Source organism: Strix aluco, chromosome 4, assembly GCF_031877795.1.
Source record: "Strix aluco isolate bStrAlu1 chromosome 4, bStrAlu1.hap1, whole genome shotgun sequence".
NCBI classification, from domain to species: Eukaryota; Metazoa; Chordata; class Aves; order Strigiformes; family Strigidae; genus Strix; species Strix aluco.
In genome coordinates this window covers 3,496,051-3,510,841 of record NC_133934.1, presented here as the reverse complement: position 1 = coordinate 3,510,841, position 14,791 = coordinate 3,496,051, and the positions used below count along the sequence as shown (strand labels likewise).

Sequence of the window (14,791 nt, the reverse complement as noted above, 5' to 3'; positions counted from 1 at the left end):
CCGCCCTGTCCCCATGTCACCCCTGTCCCCAGGCCACCCCCTGTCCCCTCTCCCACCCGCTAATGGCACCTCCCCCCGCCTCCCCCCCCCCTCCGGGCTCCCCCCGCCGTGACATCACCCCGCCGTGACGTCACCCCGTCGCCCCGTCCCCGGAGCGCGGCTCGCGCATGCGCAGTGCTGGCGACGAAGCGGCGGCGGTGCCCGGCACCGGGCGGGGGCGGGGCGGGGCGGGGCGGGGCCGCCTCCATCCGGGTCCCTCCCCGCCGCCGGGCAGTGCGGGCGGCGCGAGCCTCGGCGGGACAGCGGCGGGTGAGTGCGGGGCGGCCGCGGGGCGGCGGGGGCCCCCTGGGGGGCCGGAGGACCGGGCACCCCCCTCCCCCTGCACCGCTCGGTGGGGCAGGGTCCCCCCTCCGCCTTGTTCTGGGGGGCCGGGCCCCCTCCCTCTGACTCGTTCTGGGGGGCAGGGCCCTTCCTCCGGCCCCTCTGTGGGGCAGGGCCCTTCCCTGCGCGCTGCTGCTCTGTGGGACAGGAGCTCCCCTCCCCGTGCACCGCTCTGTGGGGCAGGACCCCTCCTCCAGCACCCCTGTGGGGCAGGGCCTCTCCCATGCACCTTCTCTCCTTCTGCACCGTTCTGTGGGGCAGGGCCCCTCCTCCGGCACCCGTGTTGGGCAGGACCCTCCTTGTGCACCGTTCTGTGGGGCAGGGTCCCTCTTTCTGCACCGTTCTGTGGGGCAGGGTCCCTCTTTCTGCACCGTTCTGTGGGGCAGGGTCTCTCCTTGTGCACCGTTCTGTGGGGCAGGGCCCCTCCTCTGGCACCCCTGTGGGGCAGAGCCCCTCCTTGTGCACTGCTCTGTAGGGCAGGACCCCTCCTTCAGCACCCCCATGGGGCAGGGGCTCCCCCTCCTCAGCACCCGCCGTGGGGGACAGGCTGCCCCACTTCTCGGCTCCACAGTCCCCGGTGGGGCAGGGACCTCCACAGGGAAACGGGGCTTCCCCCGGCTGTGCCCTGCAGAGCAAGGCCTGTCCCTGCACCCCCCACGGCAGGCCCTCTTCGGGGTGACCGGGCTGTGACTTTGGGGTGACTGGCAGCTCTGTGGGGGTCCCTATAAGCTCTATAAGGTCCCTGCTTGGGACCCATAAGATCCCCACCTGTGGGGCAGAGCGGACAGCCCAGAGAAGGGGGAGGTGGAGGCTCTGCCATGGCCTGGGACTGCATCACCCAGGAGTAACAGAGGAGGGGTCTGGGGCAGCGCAAAGGGACAGGGGATGTGTCCCCACCCAGCACCCATCCCACCTGGACCCCCTTTATGAGGGAGAGCTCCTGGGGGTCCCACCCCACGCTTGGCTCAGGGTCCCCGGGTCACCCCCGTTCCTGGTAGCTGCTGGCTTGCGATCAGGCACGTCCCCTCGCTTTCCTGGGGCCGAGACAGGACGCTGCGGGTTTCTTCAGCTTAAAAAAAAAAAAAAAAAAAAAACCACCCAGAAATGGGAAGAGCTGCTGTTTGGAGTTACACAGGGCTGCTGTTCCTGCCGTACAGGCACGTACGGAGCCCTCCCAGCATCCGCCGCTTCGCCCGCTTTGGCAGGGGACACGCACGGGTCCCGTGGGACTGAAAACCGACGGGTAAAAATGCACCTCCTGGGGTCTGGGGTTTTTTTTGTTTAGTTTAGCCTGTCTTTGTTTAAGTCTGGGCGTGAGGAGGAGAGCATTCGCGTGGGTCCGCTCGCCCTGCGCACCTACGAGCGGTGCCGGATCCATCGGATGCGCCAGCATGTGTGTCTGGGGGTTATTTCCCCCCTCCCTGGCGCACCTTTGGCAGGAGGTTTGGATGACATCTTGCTCTGGCACGCTTCTCTCCTTTGATCTCGAGTTTCCTGCCATGTATAACGTGTTCGGCAACACGCGAACCCGGCTCCGCGGCTGCCGGGGAGGGCGATGCGGGTGCCTCCTCACCCCGGTTTTCCCCAGCCGGCTCCTGCCGACAGCTCCTGGCTTTCCTTTGTCTCAGCTGCCGCCAGGACGGGCTCTCACAACCCGAGGATGCTCTGAACGGAGCAAAGACGAGCACAAAAAGCCCCCCGGCCCTTTGTTTCCAACCGTTCGCGGGCTCAGCTGATTTAATGCTGTGTTTCATGTGTCCAGACAGATAAACCAATGACTCGCATCTCTTTATATTTATTTATTTATTTATTTTTCTGGCTTATTTTCGGTGATTTAGTTTGCTGGGAACATATCCCAGCTGCAGGCTATGCTGGAGGGATGTGGCAGCTTCCTAGACACGGGGCAAAATACCCAGAAGCATAACTGGAGCATCTCGTGGTTGTCCTCTCGTGTCCTCCTCGCGTCTCCTCGGGTGAGCAGGGCTGGAAGCTCTCAGCACCACACACTAAAATCTGGGTTCACCAACCCTTCGCCTTGTTTGTAGGAGGAAAAGTTTGACCCCAGTTTGCACGACCTGCTGCCAACGGCGGCTTTGGGACCAGAGAGGATGGGGGAAGGTGAAGGAAACACAGGTCCAGGCTCAGACCTGACTGCCTTGACAGCTCAAATAAACCTTTATTTTATGCTTGACTTGCGAGAAAGCAAAATACAAGCTGTTGTTGTTATTATTATTATTATTATTATTACTATTTTGATTCCTATTGTTGTTTCAGTTCCCGTGGGCGTTCAGTTTGATAGCGAGACCGTAGTCTCAATTCATATTAATGCTTCTTTTTTATGACAGGTGTAAGCAGAGCTACTTTGAGCGTGTCAAACAACCCCTGAGTAAATCAGGTTATTTGCTCTATTGCTTTATTCATACAGGTTAGATGCTCCAGCTGATGCATCTAGAGTGCTGTGCCATCTGGAGCAAAAATTAAATACAAATTTGGCCCCCAGCCTGGAAAAATAACAAGCCTTTGCCTCCAATAACTGACGGCGGAAGAATATAGCCCCTGACAGAAGAAATGCTTAGGGGCAATGTGGAAAGAACCCAAAATGTGCTAATTGAGGTATTTAAAAAAGAAAAAAAAAAAAAAAGGAAAATAAATCCTTCCACCCTTGCAGTGTGTGCTGAAAGCAGCCAGGAGGGATGGTGCTGTGGAGCTGATGCTTGCAGATGAAGGTTGTGGTTCTGGGTGGGTGGTGGAGGTGCTGGAGGTGAGGGTGTTGATGACCTCCTGGGTCTCCCGGTCTTGCTGTTGATGGAAATCCCCTCCACAACCTCCCAGAACTCCTCCTGGCCACCAGCTCGGCTCGGGTTTGCTTATTTTATTGCTGCTCATCTCGGTAAAAGGCTGTCAAGGCTGGCCTGCTGGCTAGAACCTTCCTTCTCATCTCCTGCTGGGTTTGGACTCTCTAGGTCTGCTCATTGGATCAGTGGTCGTGGTGTTTAGTCCGAGGCTGTCTCAGATCTGGGGGGACAAGCTGTGGAAGTGGGTAAGCCGTGGTGGTGCCTCTTGCTTGTACAGCCTGAGCTGCGGTCCGCTTGCTTCTGAGCTCGTCTGGAGATACCTGTGATGGACCAGCTGTGAAGGACGCCTTGGTCAACACGCTCTGGGTGTTAGTGGCATCTGTCCAAACTTCAAATAAGGAAGAGCCTGTGTGCCAGATGGGAAATGGGATGATGACTGTTGCTTGTTCCTGCTGTTCTTGGCTGGAGAGTGGTCCTGGCCATGTCCTGGGGGAGAGGTAGGTGATGGTTGAGGGTTGTGTGGCGAGGAAGCAGCAGAGCTTCTCGTGGGATATCTCCAAACTGTGAGACTGAACCGAGCCTGGAGGTTTTACCCAAGAAGGGCTTGATTTCCAGCTGATCTCCTGGACTAAATGATGTGTGGGATGATACAAGGACACCCGGCTTTTCTAGGAGGGCTTTCGTGCTTATGGACCACCTCTCCACACGTTCCCTCTTGGGTCATCCCTCCCAACGATCCGGCTGTCGCCTCCACGTTGGCCATGTGACAGAAGACACGTTGTGAGTGATTATCTCGTAACCATAAAACACCACGTGGATGTTGAAAAGGTGGAGAGAAGCACGGCTGGGCATGTTCATCTCCTCCTGCTCCCACCACCTCCACCTGAAACGCTTCTGCCATGGGATGGCGGGACTTGGCACGACTCAGACAAGGTCCTCTCCCACCGGATCAAACTCCTGCTGTCTCACCCAGGTGCACAGTAAAACCATACAACCCCCTCCCGTGGACTGGGCTGGGGGGGTGCAGATGCTTCTGGTGGTCACCAACCACCTTGGAACCATTGGTGTCAAAGCCTGGAGGGTGGTTTTTGGGGTTTGAACCTTCCCCTGATCTTCGGGTGTTTTGGTCTCGGCTGTGGTTGGTGTTGCTGAGCTGGGTTTTTATTTTTGTTTCCTGTGATCATCCGTCGTAAAGCTAAGCATTGTTGACATAAGATAGCATCTGCCTTGTGTAGACTTCCCTCCCCTGTCTCTTCGTAGCGACGTTGCCCTGAAACCACTCAGACTTTGTGTTGGGAGCGGCCATCCTGCCCACACCCCCACGCTGACTCACTGACATCTTTAAAATGACATCAGCGATGATGCGACGTGGGGCTTATCTGCAGCTCAGCCGTCACCTGGCCCCGGTGGCGCCTCTTGCTCGGTTGAGAAACGCAGGTGATCCCATCAAAAACGCACTCGAGGAGAGGATGCAAAACCCCAGCGGTTTCGCGATGGCGGTGGGCAGAGGCAATTTGCTTCCCAAGTTGAGGAATGGGAAAGCTCCGGCGTTTTCTCCATCGGACACGGCGGTTGGAGCCCGGGACGCTGCGGTACCTGAGCGCTCGCTGGGGATGGAGCTGCATCATTTTCGGATGTTTTTCCCTACTTGGAGTGATGACATGCACCATCCAACGTGTCTTTTTTCTACCTGTACGGCACATCTAATTTCCATCCAAAAAAAGCCCAGTTCCAACTATGTGTCAAGGGCTCCCTCTGTCCTGTTAATGAACTGATGGCAGTGCCAGAGGGATGTCGACGGGAGGAAAGAGCAGCCTTAACACCTCGAAAGGATGCCAGCAGTAGCATTGGCGGTGAGGACAGAGCGGCTGTGAAGCCTCTGATAGGGACGAGTGGTGGCAGGAGAGGAGAAGACACGCTTGGGGAGGATGGACAACCTCGCCGCGCCAGGAGAAGCAAAAAGCCTCAACGCCGACGCGTGGATGGGCGGCGGGAGCCGGGTGCCAGAGCCCATGGACCAAATTAACTGCGAGCAGCTGCCTCGGCATAGCTGAAGGCTGCAAGGTCTCAGGTTGCTCCAACACTGGAGCTAAAACTGGATCAGCCTTCGGAAAAAGCGGGCAAGACACCGCAGAGCAGGAGGAGGAGCGAGGGCCAGGCCGCGGGAAGCCCAGGCAGGGAAGTCCTTTGACCAGTTGCTTTTTCTGCTCCAGCTCTGGGACTGCAAATGTGAGAAAGCAAGCAGGAATAACTTCTGGTTTATTTTTTTTTATCCCTGTGGAGGATTAATCTTTGCTGCTAATAGAGCTTTTAACTCGCAAAGCGCCTTACAAGGAAACCGCACCGGGAGTGCGTTTGCAAGAGAGAAACTGAAAGTGCTGAGCGGGGAGAGCAGCCACCCTCCTGATCGCAGCCATCGGCTGGCTCGGGGCCGTTATCACTCTCCCTGCCTGCAAATAACCGGGGGTTTCCCAGCTGCTTGCCTTGGAGAATAGTATTTAGGGGAAAGTAGAAGAGCTCCGTGCAGATTCCCATCCCGGGAATCCACAAGGCAGGAGGTTTCGGCTCTTCAGTTGGTCCGTTTGAAGCCAGGAGGAGCAGCCTGGCAGGTAAGATGATGGGTGAAGCCAAATTACCCGTCGCAATTGGGTGGGAGGGAGCACAGTCTCCCATCTGACAGCTTCCAGCTAGAATAAATTCATCCCAGTGTCGTGCCTCCCCCCTGACCAGGCTCTTTGTGCTTGCAACCTGCATGAAATTAAATTGCCGCCGTACCGTAAGGATCGAATTAAACTTCTCTCCACGCAGAGCTTTCTCGCAACCAGGCAAATATTTCCGTGGCGCTTTAAAGACTCTCGTTTTTCTATTGTTCTGTATAAAAACCCATCGCCAGGCTGGGCTTCCCCCGGGGCGATTTCCTGGCTCGTTAGTTATTAACGCAGCTGCGGGGTTGGGTGGTTTTTTTTTTTTTTGCTTTTGCTTTTTAGCTGAGAAGTGCCAGATTAAGACCCAGCATCTCACTGTCTTGGCATCTGAAATAAAAGATGAGGCTTCTGGAGCCCCTGTGACAGTGGTGGCCATCCAAAGTGGGACGGGATTGTGCAGCGTTGGGTGGTTTTGTGGCTGAATAAATAGTGATCATCTCGCCTGAGAGCTGGCTGGAGCCCATCCGCTGGCGCTTGCGTAGGTCGGCTGTCTGTCAGCTGAGCCCTCCACCCCGGTCTCGCTTTGCATTTGCACCAAAAAAACCCTCGCGTTGCGCTGAGCATTGTTTGGGGGCGGTGCTTTGGGAGTAAAAGCAGGAAAAATGGATCATTTCCTCAGCTGCTGCTTCGCCTGGGGGATGCTGAGTTGTTGCGTGCTCCCACCGCCCTCAGGGCTTCCCCCTCACGTCTTCCCCCCACACATCTCCTGCAGCGTCTTCCCCCTGTCACTTCTTCCCCCCTCACTTCTCCTGCAGCGTCCTCCCCCCTCGCATCTGCTGTCGATGGAGCAGGAGGATGAGGTCAGGCTGGTGATGGCGATGGGCTGGTTCTTGGGCACTAAAGCTGGGAGCGGGAGTGTTGCAGGGAGTGAGTTGGGCTGTGTGCGGATGGCGAGTGTTTTCCCAAAACCAGGAGAATATTTTTCATATTTTTAAAAGGGGCTGGAGAAGAGGGATCCTGTTGCCATCCCATCAAACAGCTCCAAAAGGAGTGCTTTTAAGACAAGCCCTGACGAGATTGAGCCCTGGTTTAAACTGAGGTTGAAACTTAAATCTCTTAAGGTTTCTTTTTTGGATGGAATTTAAAAGAGGAAAGAAGTAAGTACTAACAGAAGTTTGCTTTCTTTTTTGGAGGAAAAGTGGCTTTTCCTCACCAAGGGATCACCTGAACCCTTTTTGCCTGAAGCCTCCTTTAGGTTTTGATTTATTTCAGCTATTAAAATTTCTCTTAACAGCCAGAACATCAAACTTAGGAGTGAACTGCGGTTGGTATCAGAAACCAGGTTGCACATTGCCTGCTTCATCTTCTAAATCAAATAATCTTTAATATTATGAATTATTCATTGCAAGCGTAGCAGCTGGTGCCAGACTGTTTACACGAGGCCGCCGTGTTACATTTTTCCACCTCAATAACACAGGTCCTTGCCTCAGAGCAGTGTGGATGAAGGTTGCTGTGAAGCTGGGCAAAACTCAGGTTACCCAATTTGCTGCTTAAAAGTTTGGAAGTTTGCCCTCTCTTTTTTCTGACTACTAAAATAATGTTTCCATAGCCAGTGCAGATAAGTTGGGGGGTTTTGGTGGGGTTTTTGTTTTGTTTTGTTTTTTTTTTTTAGTTGGGGCATCATTCTTGTAAGAGTGGGACCCCACAATGGGTTGTGATGCCTCAGAGGGATGCTCGCGCGGGATGGGATCCTGCCTTTCACCAGCAGCAGCTGGACGAGCTGACTGGGCTCTCCTTGGATACCAGCATCACTCCAGCCAACCCTCCACAGCACTGGGGTGGAAATTCCCCTTTTTCACCCCAAAACCAGCCCGGGTGAGGATTTCTCAGCAAGGACTCGCTGTGTGGCAGCCGTCTCTGCGGGCTGCTCTTCGCTTTTGTTTACATCTGGTAGAAAACTTCTTAAATTTACTGGCGAGGGAGTAATTCTAATCCTTTTCAATGAGATCAACGGATTAGTGTCTCAGATGCTTATAAAATTGTGAGGATTAGCCGAGGCTTTTTTTTTCCCCCCCCTTTTCTCTCTGTGCCGCGTAACGTCATCGCCGCGTTTTAAAAGGGGATCTCCGTGCTGTTACTAAGAGCTGAACCGATTTATAGGAGTCTTTGCCAATCAAAGCATTTAAAAACAATATGTTCATCCTCTCCCTCACTCGATCTGGCTTTTTGTGCAATATTAGGGTTTGTTTTTTTTTCTTTTTTCCAGCATCCCTGGCACCAAACCACGGTAGCCGTTCAGCAGATACATTGGGTTTGCGTGGCTTGGCTGCGTTGCGGCGCCCGTGCGGGTAAGTAGGGAGCTGACCCAAAAGCTTTCCTTGATAAAGACTTGCAAAATCACATATCGAGATGAGCAGATCCTGAAAATGATGTTATTTCATGAGGTTGCCCCTTATTGCAAAGGATTGGGGTTTTTGTGGTCCATCCCCAGAGGGGAAGGGTGCTTTTGGGTCGATGGGATGCTCTTGCCCCGGCTGTCAGGAGCGATGGGAGTGGGATGAAACTCCACGCACCCCACATCCCTGCATCCTCTTAATTATAACCTGCGCCTTCATTAGGACACGATCCCTAACCGGCTCGCAAGGAAAACCACGCATGGAGCTAACATGGAGGAGGATTTAGTTGAAACCTGGTTGTTCTGCCTCCTCTTGCCATATTGCCCCGTGCCTTTCCCTGCAGGGTATTTTTTAAATGCCTTTTCCTCCGGGTCGATGGCTGAGCGGTCGCTTGACCTGCAGGAGCAAGGCAATCTCAAACTGCCGAGTGGTAGGAGCTCCAAGCCAGGAATTTCTGGCCCCGACCCAATATACTTTCCGAGGCAAGCTTTTAAATATATACAAAGACAAGCTCATAATTTCCACTATACTAATGAGGCCACGGTGTTTTCATTGAAATGTGCCAATAGCCGCCGCGGTGGTATTTTAGCAGCCTTGTACTGTGAATCCAAATGTGATTTAACATGGCAGCCCCCGCAGAGCGGAGGAAAACCGGCTTCTTCCGCTGAATTTCAATGATGCTTCTCGGCGGCGCTACCCGAAAATCCCCGCGGCGGTGGGACCTTTCCTTGCGTTTCATCTCGATGCGGGTTTTTCCTCTCAAATGCCACCGTTTTGGTGAAGATGGGGAAGGGTAGGAATGGGTTGAAAGAGGGATAATGATATTTGAGGAGGGGAGATTCTTGGTTTTAAAAGATCTGTGGCTGGCTGGTGCGAGGCAGCGATTTAATAAACAGACTCTCTGGAAGTATCTTTAACTCATAGTAAAAACCAAACGCGAGGGCTCCCAGGCATCATGTGCTCTCTTGACCTTTAAAAAGACACTCGAGGCAGCCTGCCTGCTCGTTGCTAAGCCGACTCGTTAGTGCCACTCACGTATTTTGCCTTCTAGTAGGCAATTCAGCACCCGGGAATTTGTAAAGATCCGACAGCAAACTATTACATGCCTGAAAGTCGCGTTGGTGTTTTTTAGCTTCACTGCCCGAGGAGGCCCTGGTAGCCTTGGAGCAGTTGGGAAATATTTAGCAGGTTTTGTTTGGTCGGCTGCAAGCAAAATACAAACTTTAAGTAACCCTCTCAAAAGTTGTTCCATTTTTTTATAATGAGTTTTGCATCAGCAACACACCTGTAACTTGGGGTTTTACTTATTTTGGGCTCAATTTATGAGAAACCCATGTAAGAAGCAATGTCTGTTGGCAAAATGGGGGTGTGGGTAGGTAATGCTGAAAATTCGTGTGTGGCGGTCCATCATCTTCTGGTTACAGACCCCGTGCTGCAGGTAACCCTGAATTTTAAGGTCTCTTGACTTTCTCCATCCCACTAAGGTCAGACCACGGTGCTGGGGTGAACAGGGAAGGATGGTATCCCATGGCATTGCCTTCAGCACTGAAACTGCACCACAGAGGAGGAGATAATGCCTGTGTTGGGTTTATGCATATTGATCTCCATCAAGCACCTCGCTTGACCATGCAAATCTGGGAGTGGAAAAGTTCAATTTTCCATTTCCAGCTAAATTTTGAGGTTTTTGTGATCCTCGTGGCCACCTTTGCTTGTGCTGATCCTGTGGGAGTGAAGCAGTTTGTGTCCTGTATCCGTATGGCTCCAGGGAGGGTTTTTTTCCTGGGCTTTAAAGCGTTGCAAAATTCCCCCAGTTTCTGTCAGCAGAGCAGAAGGAACGATTCAAAAAAACTACTCCCCCAAAACCCAGAACTTTTTTTAAAACCAGAGGAAGGGCGGGCTGACTGCGCAGCTCATTTTTCTGTAAGTATTAGGAAAAATAGCAAACAGCAGTGACGTGGCATTAGTGTAAATTCCCAGCAGGCTGAGGTTTGGGTTTGTTTGGGTTTTCCTGAAGGCTTTTTAATGCTGTCAGCATCTTAAAATACAAACCTTGCAGAAGCGGTGTGGGCTTTGGGGGATGGCTCCTCCATCGGATTTGTTTTAGTGACTTCTTTCCAGTATCCAGACACCAACTTTTTTGTTCTTCTGCATCCAGCTACCTCTTCAACTTAATTTTTACCACAAATATAAATGGTGCAATTAAAAGGGTCCACGGAGAGCATTCCTGAGGACTGAAATCCAGGGCCCAGGAGCAGACGGCAGCAGCATAAAGAGGAATTCTTCCCTTTCTGGCCTCATGCTGCTTTTCCACCATGAGGCTCTACAGCCATCTGGATCCCCTTTCAGTTTATGTCCCCCCCCAAAAAAAATCCATAACCTAGCAACCTTATTTAGTGTAAACGAGAGCATTATGCCTTCCTGCATCCCAAATTGCACTTGGCTCTTCTTACTGCCTTTAGAGGATGGCTGCTAGCAGCTGCGATCCCATCGCCGGCGCAGGGTGCCTACCTCCAGCAGGATTTTGTAGGGATTATTGATCCCTGGATGTTGCACTGATTATTTTTTTTCCACATTAAAGGAGCTTAGGAAACAGGGGGAAAAGGGTTTCAGGAGGTCATTTAGTCCATCTGCTGCTTAATATAAAAGAGCAGAGAAGGCCGGTTGCTCTTCTGCTCTGCAGAAGATGATTTGCTTTTGTTCAGCCTGAAGATGTCTGGGATCAAAGCAAGATGTTCTTCCAGGTGCGATATTCTGGGAACCCTCCCTGGCTCTCGCTGTCACCCAGGAATTTGCAAATTCCCCGGAGCGTTTAACACCAACTTCTCTGCTCTGGCCCTTCAGCAGCATAGGCTGAGCGTTTCTCACAGGGCTTCCAATCTGCTTTCTCCAAGGAACCTCTTAATTGGGGAAAACTCAGCAAACGAGGAGAAGCAACCACAAACGCAGGCGGGAGATTATTTCCACCGAGCAATAGGAGCAGGGGGGCTGCAACGTGCGGCGTGAAGCTGCCCACCCTATGGGGGTGCCTGACTTCAGCCCTGGCTTTTGGTGCTTTGCTTGGTCTAAAATACTCCTAGTTTTGATAATATGCGCATTATTAAATTTTTTAGCGCCTGAGCTCTGTGGTGCGGGGTGATACTGCTCTGTTGAGTGCTGTGGCAGCAGGCAGGGATGGGGTGACGTGGTCCCATCACCGTGACCCCACACAGGGTACCCGGGGGCTGCTGCCTTCTGCTTTCACCACCCCGAGTATGAATAGGGCTGGGGGCAGGAGGAGGCAGCGGCACATCCTTTCCCACCACGCTTTCATGATGAAGAGTGAGCTCAGCGGGTCGTGACGTTGGATGTGGGATGGAGCCATGTGCCAGGAAAAGGGGGGGGGGGGGGGGGGGGCGGGGGGAAATAGAAAAAATCCCCAAGGCCAAAGGGAAAAAATTCCTCAAGTGTTATTTCATCGCCGAGAACCAAACTGAACCGTACGTGGGCAGCTTGTGTGTGCGTTTCAAAGTGAGAAGCTGCTGACTCCACTTCAAACCCTTCTGATAAGTGATTTCCATTTCTCATTTCTGTGATCCGATGGGAGCCCAAGCAGGACTTTCCTCCAAACTCCGCTTCCCCCCTCCTGCAAACTGGATTAAAAAGTGCCATTGATTTTTTTTGCTGTTTATTTTTGCCTTTTTTTCCTGGAACTTGCAAAATCAGCCCTCAGCAAACCTCTAGTTTGCCTTTCCAACAATGCTGGGTGAAAGCACTTGACTTCAAGCTCGGTGATGGGAGCTGCAGCTGACCTATTTTCTGCACATTTCTCTGCCAACGGTAGCAAAAACATTTTCACATTTAAAGGTGCTCTCTGGTATTAACATCGTGGGATCATTTGTTACACTGCCCAGAATCAAAAGCACTTGCTGAAAATTGCAGTGGTACCGGTTGTGCTGCTGGTTATTTCTTTTGTCATAAAGACTTTTCTATTTTTTTCCAGTGGCTGATTGCTTCGTTGCATTGTCACATCGCTCTGACTGTGTCCCCCTGCCCAAAGGCAGGAGAGAGGCTTAAGGCTTTGTGCTCAGTGTGTGCCGGCCGGGGAGCACAGCCAGGAAATTTCCTGATTCCAGTTCAAAAAAAGCGTCGGGTTCGCTCTTGGGGAGAAGGGATCAAAGGTTCAAAGCGGTTCTTGAAGGAGGTCAGTTTGGTTTATTGGTTGTCCAGGCACACAACAAAAATCCACCGCCATCCCCCAAACCTGCACGCAGCTAAAATGGGTAAAATAAACAGGTTTTGTTCCGTTTGACACCCAAAAGTTTCCTCAGTTCCCCAGCTGCGGTGCAGCATCACCCCGGACGAGCTTTGTTGGATCTCAACACGACTCTGCCCCGTGGTGTCAGGGGCCACAAGGGACCTGTTGGGATGCTCGCCCTTCGTTAATCCCGCTAATCAGTAACGCTGCCGAGCCGTGCGCCGTCTCTCACGCTCCTCCTCTGCTCGCTGCCGGCTTTGCAGTCGAGGAGGTGGGTCCGGTTGGATGCTCAGGGCCGGCGCTGGATGCAGCCAGGCTGCGGCCTGGCACCGTCCCCGTAGGATCGTCGTAGCTCTGCTAAAATGGCAGCGTGCTGAGAATTTTGGATTTTCCCCCCGTCCCGTCACTCCTGTTGTCCCCTGGTTTTGGATGGCAAAGGACGTCGCTCCCGGCCGGAGCAGCGTTGAGGTTTCGCCCCGCTCCATCCCAGGCAAAGGCGATGTGGCCACGTGGCATCTCGGCATCTCTCGAGCGACAGTGGTGCTGCTTTCGGGGACTGGCTCTGCAGCTGCTTGCGATTTTCCCAACGCTGTGCTGCGGATCCTCGCGCTGGACCAGCTCCAGAGGTGGAGCTGAAGGAAATTCCTTCCAGCTGCTTGAGGTCAGGGCTTCGCTTTTCTTTTGGGGTTCTCAAGGGGTTGGGTTTTTTTTGCCTGCGAGTTAAAAATAGGCATCTCTCGCTGCTGCTTTTTAAAAACCTGGAAAAATCTTTTTTTTATTTTTAAATATTATCCTATTAGGCATACCCATTAAATAACCTTGACGTTGTGGATTTATTGCATGGAAGAATACCCCGCTTCGCCGTACAACTTGGGGTATTTCAGAAAGGTCCTGTCAGCTGCTCACAGTTTAACTTTCAACCGAGTTAATAACCGTTTTGGTTAAACCTGTATAAAAGACGTTGCGGACTTGCGTAACGCCTTTGAAACTCGAGACGCCGTTCGCGCCCGCTTGAAATCTTTCCCATCGATAAAATATTTCAACTTGGAGTTTTGCCATGGCTTAGCATTTTCTTTTCCCTGAGATCCTTGGTTTCGATTGGGCAACAGGAACCTGTATGTGTCTGGCTTTGTTGAGTTTTTAAAGCTCAGTATTTCCTGGAGATGGGTTGGCTTCACCAGTTTGGCCGGTGGGATGCTGCGGACCACCAGCTCCATCCAGTTTGTGCAGGAGGTTCAGACCAGCTCAGGTTTGCTTTGAATCTCTGCAGAGGAAGTTGTTTGTCTCAAAAACATAAGGTAAATCCCTCAGAAAATGGGTTTTTATTTACAACAGAAGAGGCAGAAACCACCCCTCCACCCAGTGCCTGGGCTATATTTAGGTATGATGCACAGCGCTCGCCTGGCCCCTTTATGCACTGGTGTTATAAATAAATAATAATATTTTTTTTAAAAAGCGCAAGCAGCTCCTTTTAATAAGTAAAACTCAGAGAAGGAGCACACAGTTCAAATCCACACAGCAAAGCAGCAGGAAAGAAAACATTTGTGGCTTTCAGCCCGTGAATGATGCTCGTGGCATCACCTGCAGCGGCCCAGCGGCATCCCTGGTGTCACCCCCCAGCCTCGGGGACTGTGGCTCTCCTGCCTTGTTCCCCACCTCCCTGCCTCAGTTTCTCTACCTGTAAAAAGATAATTGCCTCCTTTATGAATCCCTTTGAGATCTCCTGATGAAAGCTCTGGGTGAGAGGTTGGCCTTGATTATTAAGCGCATTAAGTGCTTGCTATGATTGTAACAGGGATTAATTTGGCTAGGTGGCTTATTTAGGTTTGCCTTTAACAGCCCAACTTGTAATCAAAGGTGTTGCAAAGCCGGCGAGTTAATGCTGACCTGTAACACTTCACTTCCTGACTTCTCGATATGCCATTAACCATAACTTGGCTTTTAATTAAAGCTTGGTTTTGTAGGCGTCCAAGAAACGGGGATGTGCTTGGCCCTGCGTTGCTGATTCACTGGAGGGTGTAATGAAGGAGGAGGCACAGAGCTCAGGTCATTCTGCTTTGCAGCGTTGCCATCCCCAGCTCTCTCTGCATCCCCACGTACGGCCCCATCGTGAGGACACTGCCTTTCCTTTTTATTTTTGCAAGCTGTTGTATCGTTAAGTAAATACCCTCCAGTTCCCTCCATGCTGAAGACTGGGAAAATCAGATTTTCTCTCCTCTGCTTTAGTCAAAGCTGTTTGCAATCTCTCTCTCTCTCTCAATATATTTGCAATATATTCTATGTACAATATATAATATATATTGCAAAGAAATATGGATGCACGTATATATATTTACTTTT

At 52.1% G+C, this 14,791-nt stretch overlaps 1 protein-coding gene across 5 annotated transcripts in view; it reads left to right on the top strand.

Moving 5' to 3' along the window:
- Positions 1–237: 237 nt before the first annotated feature.
- The window catches only part of RNF24 (ring finger protein 24), a 33,192-nt gene continuing 18,638 nt past the window's right edge, over positions 238–14,791 (top strand). The window contains exons 1-2 of one of the 5 annotated variants that reach the window (XM_074821825.1): positions 238–309; positions 8,088–8,169. The gene's annotated coding sequence lies outside the window, so the exon portion shown is untranslated. Of the gene's footprint in view, positions 310–5,502; positions 5,786–8,087; positions 8,170–13,006; positions 13,113–14,791 lie in introns of those variants that run through there. The other 4 variants (XM_074821819.1, XM_074821821.1, XM_074821822.1 and 1 more) reach the window with 4 other exon arrangements.